Source organism: Gavialis gangeticus, unplaced genomic scaffold (genome assembly GCF_001723915.1).
Source record: "Gavialis gangeticus isolate Ggan-Ray unplaced genomic scaffold, GavGan_comp1, whole genome shotgun sequence".
NCBI classification, from domain to species: Eukaryota; Metazoa; Chordata; order Crocodylia; family Gavialidae; genus Gavialis; species Gavialis gangeticus.
This window is the reverse complement of record NW_017729008.1, coordinates 37,236,857-37,246,523: the sequence shown is the minus strand read 5'-3', so window position 1 is coordinate 37,246,523 and position 9,667 is coordinate 37,236,857.

Below are 9,667 nucleotides of genomic sequence, written 5' to 3'. Positions count from 1 at the left end.
GGTCAGGGCGGCTAGGGTCTGGAACCAACTTCCAAGAGAGGTGGTGCAGGCTCCTACCCTGGGGGTTTTTAAGAGGAGGTTAGATGAACACCTTGCTGGGGTCGTTTGACCCCAGTACTCTTTCCTGCCATGGCAGGGGGTCGGACTAGATGATCTGCTAAGGTCCCTTCCGACCCTAGAAACTATGGAACTATGACAAGGTCAACCCTAGTGCTCAGAGGGGTGAAATAGCCTGTATTGAGCTTCGTACTGCTGCAGCTAGCTTGCTTCTAGTCCCCAAATTAGCTCAGACATTGGTACAATATATTACACTCAGCAGTGTAAACATAGCCAAAAATGGAGGAAAAAGACTGGCTCATATCACTGATACAGCCAGGAGTAGAATGATTCCTGAAGCTACGTCTGCACTGTGTGCACTGGACCATGCTACCTCGCATACAAGGTCAACTGGAGTTGCATCTGCTTATACGTGCTGAGGATCTGGTCCAGTATCACCCCTGAGAGACAGATTCTGCCTCCCATGATCACACTGCATACACTTTATTGTGTGATTGCCCTTGCTCATTTCATCATGGAGCAATGTTGTATTCAGTGCAAAGGTGGTGGCATCTGGTCCTACCACAGCAGGCCCTCTTAGATGCAGAGGTTTTGCAGTGTGCTCATAAAAGTTTTGATAAAGAAGCTTGCCAGCCCCCATAGGTGCATGATTTTTTTATTTCTTAAATTAACGAAGCTTTTCATTTGCCTGGTGCACAAGGCAAATGAGTCGTATCTTTTTGAGTTTGCCTCGTGGCCTTCCTGTAAGATGCTTTGGGATTGTTCAAGTGCAAATTTGCTATAGGCATGCAAGAGGTGATTATGCTTTCATTGGTATGGACACCTTGGGCTGTGTTCTCATCCAATCTCTCGCACAAAGTGATTTGGCAGGGAAGGGAAACTGCTCGTACACCAGTTGGTGGTTTCGGTGATTTCTGCATCAGTATTGAACCTTTGCCCCAGCAGGCATGGGGTGCTGAGCTAATGGAGATGACACTTGTCAGATGGCATGAGACAGTGAGGCTGGGCCCCAGATTGATTTTCCTCACCTTCTGCCTTCACCTCCTCTGTTGGCTGCCAGATCTGGCTGAATGTGGTGGAGAGGTGTGGTATGCTTCACTGTCTGAGACTTTGAAAAGACCAGACAGCTCTTCCTACCCTCTCCACCACATGCACACCCACCCCACCCTTTCTCTTTTGCTTCTGGGACCATGAGGGGGAAACCCCCACTCTGGGACAAGGCAGCTCTGTATTATTTCCAACATGAGGGTATAAGTGAAGCAGGGTCTGTTCTAGGGCTGAGGATGCTTTATGAACATCGACAGCAAGGGAGAATCCAATAACGGTGTGATGGCAAATGGGTTTAAGAGTGAACAAGAAGGATCAGCCAGGAATTTACAAGAACAAGAGCTGTGGAGAGGGCTCTGCAGGGCCCTAAACTTTGGAGGAAGTTGCTTAGAAACACCAGGAACATTTCCACTGAACCAATGCACCAAGGAACAGAATCTTCTGTGGTCCAGAAAGTATTTCTGAAGAACTATGGGTGCTGACAGACAGACAGCTCTCCACTCTAACTCATGGCCCATCACAAAAAGCACCATGAGATACAGCAACCCCCCTCACAACAACCCAGCAGATGTTCACTATTGGGTCGAGGGGTGGAGTAGGGGATGGAGCTCCACTTTGGAGCTGATCCAGGATGAGCTACCTGCCTGTAGACTCTCCCCGCTAGCCCTGTTCCCCTATCCCCCCTCCTAGCTCCAGTACTGTCTGCAGGATGGGAGTGGGGAGAAGGGAGGTGGGGGGCTCCAAGCCAGGTGCCTCACTCCTGGCAAACCCCAGCCTGGATCTCCCTCTCCTCCCTTCTCCCCCTTCCCATCCTACTGACAGCACTGGGTGGGGGGGCATTGGGCTGCATCATCCCAGCCCCAGTCGGCTCAGGGACAGAAGGAGAGTAAAACTTGCTTCGGGACTCTGGAGTTGGATATCTGGCTGACCTGGCCCACCCAGCGAAGTTGGTATTAGATGATCATCGCCTCAGTCCTCATGGTGTTTGCTTGCAGGAGGCTTTTAATATCGGTGTATCTGTCATGCCACTAGATTCAATGGATTTTCTGCAGGCCGTGCTAATGGTACTTTCCAGTGACTTGAGGTGTCTCCCGTATATTGTCCAAGTCTCTGCTCCATACAGTAAAGTAGGGCTCGTCATAACTGCTTGATAAACCACGAGCTTGGTTTCCAATCTGAGGTCGCAATCTTCAAACACGCATTTCCCCAGGCTTGCACATTTGGGTTTGTCGATGTCAGCTTTCTGCAAGAGATAGCTTCTGAGGTACGGGAAATACTCAGCATTTTCCGGCGTTGCACCATCAATCTGAATGACCAGAGCTGGGGATTGCTTATTAAAAACTTGTTGATGGAGGATGTTAGTCTTCTGAAAGTTAAGCTTCGGTCCCATTTTTTTACACACCTTAGTAAATACATTGACAATTGCCTGACGGCCTGCTTCCAAGTGAGCACATGCTACAGCATCATCAGCATGCTAGAACTCAATGATTGAGGTCAGGGTGGCCGTGGTTTTGGTTCACTGTCAGCTGAGATTAAACAGCTCACCATCCTTTCAGTAGTTTAGCTTCACTCTGTCTGGAAGCTTGTCAGTGTTCAGATGTAGGGTTGCGGTAAGGAATATCAAGAAAAGTGTTGGATCAGCAGTGAACTACAGTGTAGCCATACCCACAAAAAGAGACATGATCTTTAATCTAAAGAGTTTACAGTCTATCAGCACAGATCATTTTCAACTTAAAACAATAAAATAAAAGCAGAACCGAATGTAGTGGCACTGCCTGTCCCAAAACTCAGCACCCGCTGTGGTCAGCTTTGCCATGCTGGGATGTCTCAGCAACATCTCTCTGACATAAAAACTGGGCCTTATCACCACTCGCTAGCTACTTTTTACAAAATACTCTACCATTAGGCAACCAGGTACATTCCTTAATTGTTTCCATGCTGATGGGAACCGGTACACTGCAAGCAGACCAGGCACGCACATGTGTTTCGAGAGGATCTGAGTGATGGATATAACCAGGTGCAGACTGACTTGTATCACTGATGGCTGTTACCTTACCACGTTGGATCTGGGTCTAAGTGTGCTGAACGCCGTTACGAAGAATGCTGTCTTGGCTTGGCCGGATGTGCACACAATACCAGCACAACAAGAACAATCATAATGTTTCCTTTGCCGTGCCAAGACAGCATTCTTGGTAACAGAGTTCAGCACACTGAGACCCGGGTCCAAAATGGTAAGATAACAGTCATCATGATTGTCACAGTAAACTTACTGACATCACCCTAAATGATTCATGCAGAATTATAATATGCTGCCTAAAACCCACCCATGTTCCTTGCCTATAGGTACTATCTGGCATAGTGCCCCCTTACATCAGGAGGAAAGTAGCAGGCAACATTGACTGGCAGATACAAAAGTCGGACAACCACCATATGGACATCAACCAGTGCACTGTCATCAAAATAGCTGTTTGTCCTCTACCATAGCATTGAATATATCACCAGAATCAGCCAGAACTACCCTCTGAAGAGTGGGAGAAACTAGGCAGGCAACAAAGCTACTGAATAGAGCCAGCAAGGAATTAGCCCCAATAAGAAGTTAGCGTCCAGCTCCGACTACAACTTGCATACATGGCAGAGCTTGAACAGACTGGGAGTGGGTTTCAGAAAATGCATCTTTCTCATTAAATCATGGGGAACTATGCAACCAACCAATGTGTTTGTCAGGAGAAGCACACCACAGATCATCTCCTGAGATGTCCTGTAGCACCACAATGCACCCCATGAGAACTGGCCATACCAACACCAGAAGCAGTGGCCTGTGCAGAATATTGGGAACAGACACAGCAGAATATTGGAGACACGGCAAAGAAGATGACAGTCATAATATGCATAATCGTAAGGTGCCTTCAAGGGCAAAAGGGGTCAAAAAGAGGAGAGCCAAGCAGAGCAATCTGTTTGGCTTTTGGAAATTTGTGGGGATAAATGTACTGCTTTCACATGACATTCTTCGGACACTTGTTAGAATGGTTGCAACTGAATATAATGCATATTGTTGCTGAAAAAATGATCTGAAAGAAAGAAAATGGCATTTCAGGAGACAAACTATCTTGCATTTTAATTGCACCCACTCCATTAAGCTCCATACCTAGCCTGGTTGTCTATATCTGCATATATTACGTTCACTTCTGGCACTGTAAGGAGACATTAAAGGTTTTTTGACTTTACAAACTGAAGGTGAGCTGTAGAAAAAGTAAATCTTGTCTTTCTAATAGCACTTGAAATGTGCTTGGTTGTTTATGGAACACAGAAGACAATGTGATTGATTTCTTGCCCTAAGGAGTTTGCATTTGATATTGTTCCTTTTTTCAGTTATACTCCAGCACCAATGCTTTTTCCCTTCAATAGACATAGAATAAGCTAAGGGTAGGAGTTCAGCCCTCTACTCCTGCAGATGATGTTTGACCTAGAAATGGAGAGGGCTAATGGGGCCTCCACATGTTAACAGAAAGCAAAGACCTTAAAGGGACTTGCAGAAACACAGCTGCTTGGGACATCACTGTATGGAGGTAGGAACAGGGAAAAGATTTCCTCAGGCCCACATTTTTTTAGACTTTTATTAGGACAAAAACTTAATGGAAGTTTTCAATGTGTGAGTCAAGTGCACTACTCAGTGGGTTTGTCTGCACATGGCCCTTTTAAGTGGGATTAACCTAAAACCGCCATTTTTAAGGCTCATTAAGGCTGCACGCCCACGTACGTGCCCTTAATGTGGCTTAAAAATGGTGATTTTAGGCTAACCCTGCCTAAATTTGTACCTGCTTAAAGCAAGTACCAAATTTAAACTGTCATAGTTAAGTCACATGTAGACACTTAATGCGCATTACCATGGTGTGTGTCAATGTGTATCAGTGCAGCTACAAGTGCACTAATATGACTTAGCTATGCCAGCTTAAATTTAATACACCTTAATGTGTGTCTATGTGTAGATCCATCCCTAAATTGCCTAATGTGCCTTGAGCAAAGTGCCGAAAACACTTGCAAACTCTACTTGGAAGACATTGATGTGCCATGGGCAAATGGTGGGGGAGTCATAAGGGGTCCAAGCCTTGTTGTGACAGTGCAGCCTGGGCCCCTTTCCTGCCTGGGCCCCTCCCCAAGGTGCTCACATACCCACTGCTGGCAACAATCCGGGCTGGGACTCTGCAGATCCCAGTGCAGGTGCTTGCAGCCTCCTCGGTGCCTGCTGTGAACAGCCCGGCCTCTGTGGTGGGTGCCTGCCCAGCCTGCCAGAGCCCAGACCAGCTGTGGCACGTGGCTGGGAGATGCAAGTGGCTGCACCAGGGTCTGTGGAGCAGTTTGGTGCCAGCTGCAGGTGTACATGCGCCTTGGGGTGGATGGCAGGGAAAGGTCCTGGGCTGTACTGCCAGAACAAGTATTAAGTCCCTCACAGATCCCGCCAGCATGTGCACCCGCCACCAGCAACAATCCAGGCCGGGGCTCCAGGGACCCTGGAACAGCTGCTTGCAGCTTCCCAGCTACCTGCCACAGCTGGCCTCAGCTCTGGGAAGGCCCTACCTCCCACCACAAATCACAGGTTGCTCGCAACAGGTAGCGGGCAGGCTGCAAGCAGCTGCACCAGGGTCGGTGGAGCCTCAGACTAGTGTGTTGCTGGCAGCGGGTGTACAAGTGCCTCTGGGCAGATAGCAGGGGAGCTGTGAGGGGCCCAATCCTTCTTGTGCCAGCACAGGTTGGGCCCTTTCCCCCCATCTGCCCTGAGGCATGCACACCAAGCAAAATGCCTTAGCGTGCCACATCTCTGGCACATGTACTGGGGGTTGCCAACCTCTCGTCTGGAGATTCCCCTAATTCAGTCATGACCATGGGCCCAAAGAAACCCCATAGGTCATCACATACTGTCCCTTACTATTGCAAACAGCCATGTCACATCATCTCTCTCATAAGCGGTTCAGTTTGGTGGCAAAGAGCAGATGTCACAACCGTAAAGGTGAACCAGGCCCTTTGCCTTTGACCTGGAGGCAGAAGAAGCATCAACTATTTTCCAGCAAAACCCATTCACGTTCAGCTGCCCAAGGCTACAGCTGCTGAAGCTGCTGCCATTCAAATTGCCCAGCTGACACAGAGCTTCCACTGAATCACACATGACCACGTGCTATTATTGCCACTTAATTTTACACATCATTTTACAACCAGATACCACCTTCTACAATAGCGCAGGCCCCTAAAGTGGGTGTAGTATCTGGAAACCAAAAGATCTTAAAACTGCATCTATCTGGTGGAAAATGTCACCACAAGCTATCGTGTTTTCTTTCCTGTATTTGAAAACCACCCACATTTTTAGCAAAAATTTACCCTGATTGAGCATTTTTACCCAGGGAAGGGGCCCGTTTGGAGAGTCTCACCTCAGAATATTTGCTGGTGTCATTTTTTATCTTGCGGACTGTTGTTTGCAGTTATTCATTCAAGTTAAGCAGATAAAAAGTTACCCAAATTCAGCAGTCACCACAGATGACAGCAGAAAATTGCTCTTACTGCTTTCAGCAAATTGTATTCAGATAGCAAGGTGTCAGTACGCTTGTCATAAAAAGGGGGTGAGGGTCACTCATTCTGGCTATTTCTGATGTTAAAATAACCCTAACAGAAAGTCTTTCTTCCCCTTTCCTCTATTACGGTTTTACTTCCTGCTGTAAGAATATGAAACATGATTAGATGTTTACACTTTTATTTCTTCTAATACGAATATAGGAAATGCAATAACAGATCATGCCACTTAAACAGGATTGTGTGACCACACACAACAACAGATGCTTCAAAGGAGTGAGGAGAAACCCCCTGGTGAGTAATTCTGGAATCCTCTTTCTGCAGAGTAAGGGTTTTGCATGTGTATAATTTCCATGAGCTGGAGCTTTGTGGCTCCTTCAAACATTAAATATATATTCTATCTAATAAAGCTGTTTTTCCTGCTTAATACTGCTATTACTACTAGCACTACTACTCACTGAACTGGGAACAGCTGCATCAGAAATGGCGTGCTTGCCTATACAATGCAATAGAGGCAGACACAACTTCTGCTGCATCCATTTATCAGTTTGGCTCTAACATGCCTCCTGAAAATAGAAGTACACCGGACAGTTCCATCTGTCCAGCACTCTTCTGTTTCTGGGAGACACTCTTGCAAGGTCAGGCCAGAAAGGGCTGCTGCAAAAGAATCTGCTCCTGCCCCAGCCGCCCCCTAACCTAACTCTGCAGGAGCACGGTGCAGATCCCCCCGGCCACAGCAGCGGGTAGAATTACAAGGATCGACTCAGTGAATCACTAAGTCATAGTTAACTATGAAATTATTTTCCACTATAATATTCATAATATTACTTTTGGAAATGGGGTGAGCCAAATGATTGGGAAAAGATCAAAGATCTTGGAAAAAGTCTATGAAGTGTGGAAAGAAAGCTTGTGAGGAATGAAGAGGGAAGAAGAAACCTCAGGCAGAGCCCAGCACCGCATTCAGGACTGTTAGATATGAACTTCACATGTAATCGGTGCAGAAGGGCCTGTTGCTCGAAAACCGGCCACATCCACAGATGTTCAACGAGCTGATGTCTCGCCGTGCAAATCTGTTGTCTTGTGAGGTAGAGGCCTGCCTGCCTGTCTATCTTTTTAAATAGGCTGCCAAGAAATTTTGAAAAATTGTGGACAGGTCCTTTTATTCTAAATAGGTTGGGATCCGCTGATGTATATACATGGGAGTGCTGAGAGGTCCCAGCCAAAATGGACATCCATTGTGCCAGATGCTGTGCAAATACAGGAGTCAGTCCAAGCAGCAAAGAGTGTATTCAAATAGACAACACTGGCATGGGCTTGAAAAGGACAGCAAATATCTTGCTAGGTTCATAGGCATTAAGCACATCCCTGGACTCCCACTGCAAACTGGTGCACAGTGGGTGGGGGTTAAGAGTCAACCTCCAGTTGGCTGCCACTTAAGAATTGGTGCAGCCCATCTCACGACAGGCATTACTAGGGCAACTTAGTACCTCTGGGTCCCAACCCATGCCTATTTTTGCCACACCACATTACGTGGGGAAGTGCTCTTTTATAAAAGAGGAATTGAAGCACAGGGAGATGGGGGGCCAAACCTGCCGCAGGACTTAGGCATCACAAGGCCTGGCTCCAGGGCACCCTGTTACCTAATGACATTCACAGACGAAGTTAGATGGCCAAGTGAACAGGGATAAGAACAGGTTTTGTCCCTCAAAGGGAGGTAAGGAGACTCACTTGTTCACACCTAGGATTTTCAGCCACAAGCCCTCTCATGGAACTGGGAGCTTAAACAATGTTAGTCCTTTCAAATAAGCCCTGCAAGGTGTGCATCCAGTCTCCTTTTGAAGATCTCCAGGGTAGATGCCTGCATCACCCCTGCTGGGAGCCTGGTCACACACATTGTAAAGAAGTTTTTCCTTATATCCAGTCTGAAGACTCCTTCTAGGAGTTTATGATCATTGCTCCTGTTTTTCCCCTGGGGTGCTTTGGGAAATAGTTTTTCGCCTAACCCCTGATGCTCCCCCTGATATATTTGGAAGCTGCCACCAAATCCCCCCAAAGTCTTCTCTTTTCTAGGCTGAACAGTCGATATCTGTCAGCCTTTCCTCATATGGCTTGCTCTTCAAGCCTGTAGTCAGATGAGTGGCTCTTCTCTGGACTCTCCACATCTTTCTTGAAGTGCAACATCCAGAACTGGACACAGTACTCCAGCTGCAGCCTCACCAATGCCAAGTAGAGCAGGAGAATAACTTCCTTAGTTTTGCTTGAGATGCATCGGTTGGTGCATGCCAGTATAGTGTTTGCTCTGCTAACAGTAGCATCACACTGGTGACTCATATTAATTTTACGGTCAATTATGATCCCTGGGTGCCTTTCAGACGTGGTGCTAACTAACGTAGCATCACCGAGCCTGTACATTTGTTGAGGATTTTTCCACCCCAGGTGGAGCACTTGGCACTCCCCAGTGTTGAACAACATCTGGGTCTGGTCTGCCCATCTAACTAGGTTCACCTCGATTGTCAGCCTACCCTGAGGCATGGCTGCACTTCCCCATATTTCATTATGTCCAATATCCCAATGGTTAAAGTGGCTAGGCTCAGGAAGACCTAGTAGTGGGAATGCTGTTTTCCAATTCCCACTCTTTCTAACTTAGAGAAAGTATAGAATCATGGAATCAGAGAAAATAAGGGTTGGAAGGGACTTCAGGAGGTCACATCTAGTCCAACCTCTTGCTCAAAACAGGACCAGCCCCAACTAGATCATCCCAGCCAAAGCTTTGTCTAGCCAGGTCTTCAAAACCTCCAAGGATGGAGCTCCCATCACCTCTCTGGGGAGCCTGTTCCAGTGCTTCACCACCCTCCTAATGAGACAGTTTTTTTTCTAATATGTAACCTAAACTTCCCCTGCTGCAACTTAAGCCCATTGCTCCTTGTTCTGTCATCTGCCCCCACCGAGAACGGTCCAGCTCCGTCCTCTTTGCAACCCCCCTGCAGGCAGTTGAAAGCTGCTA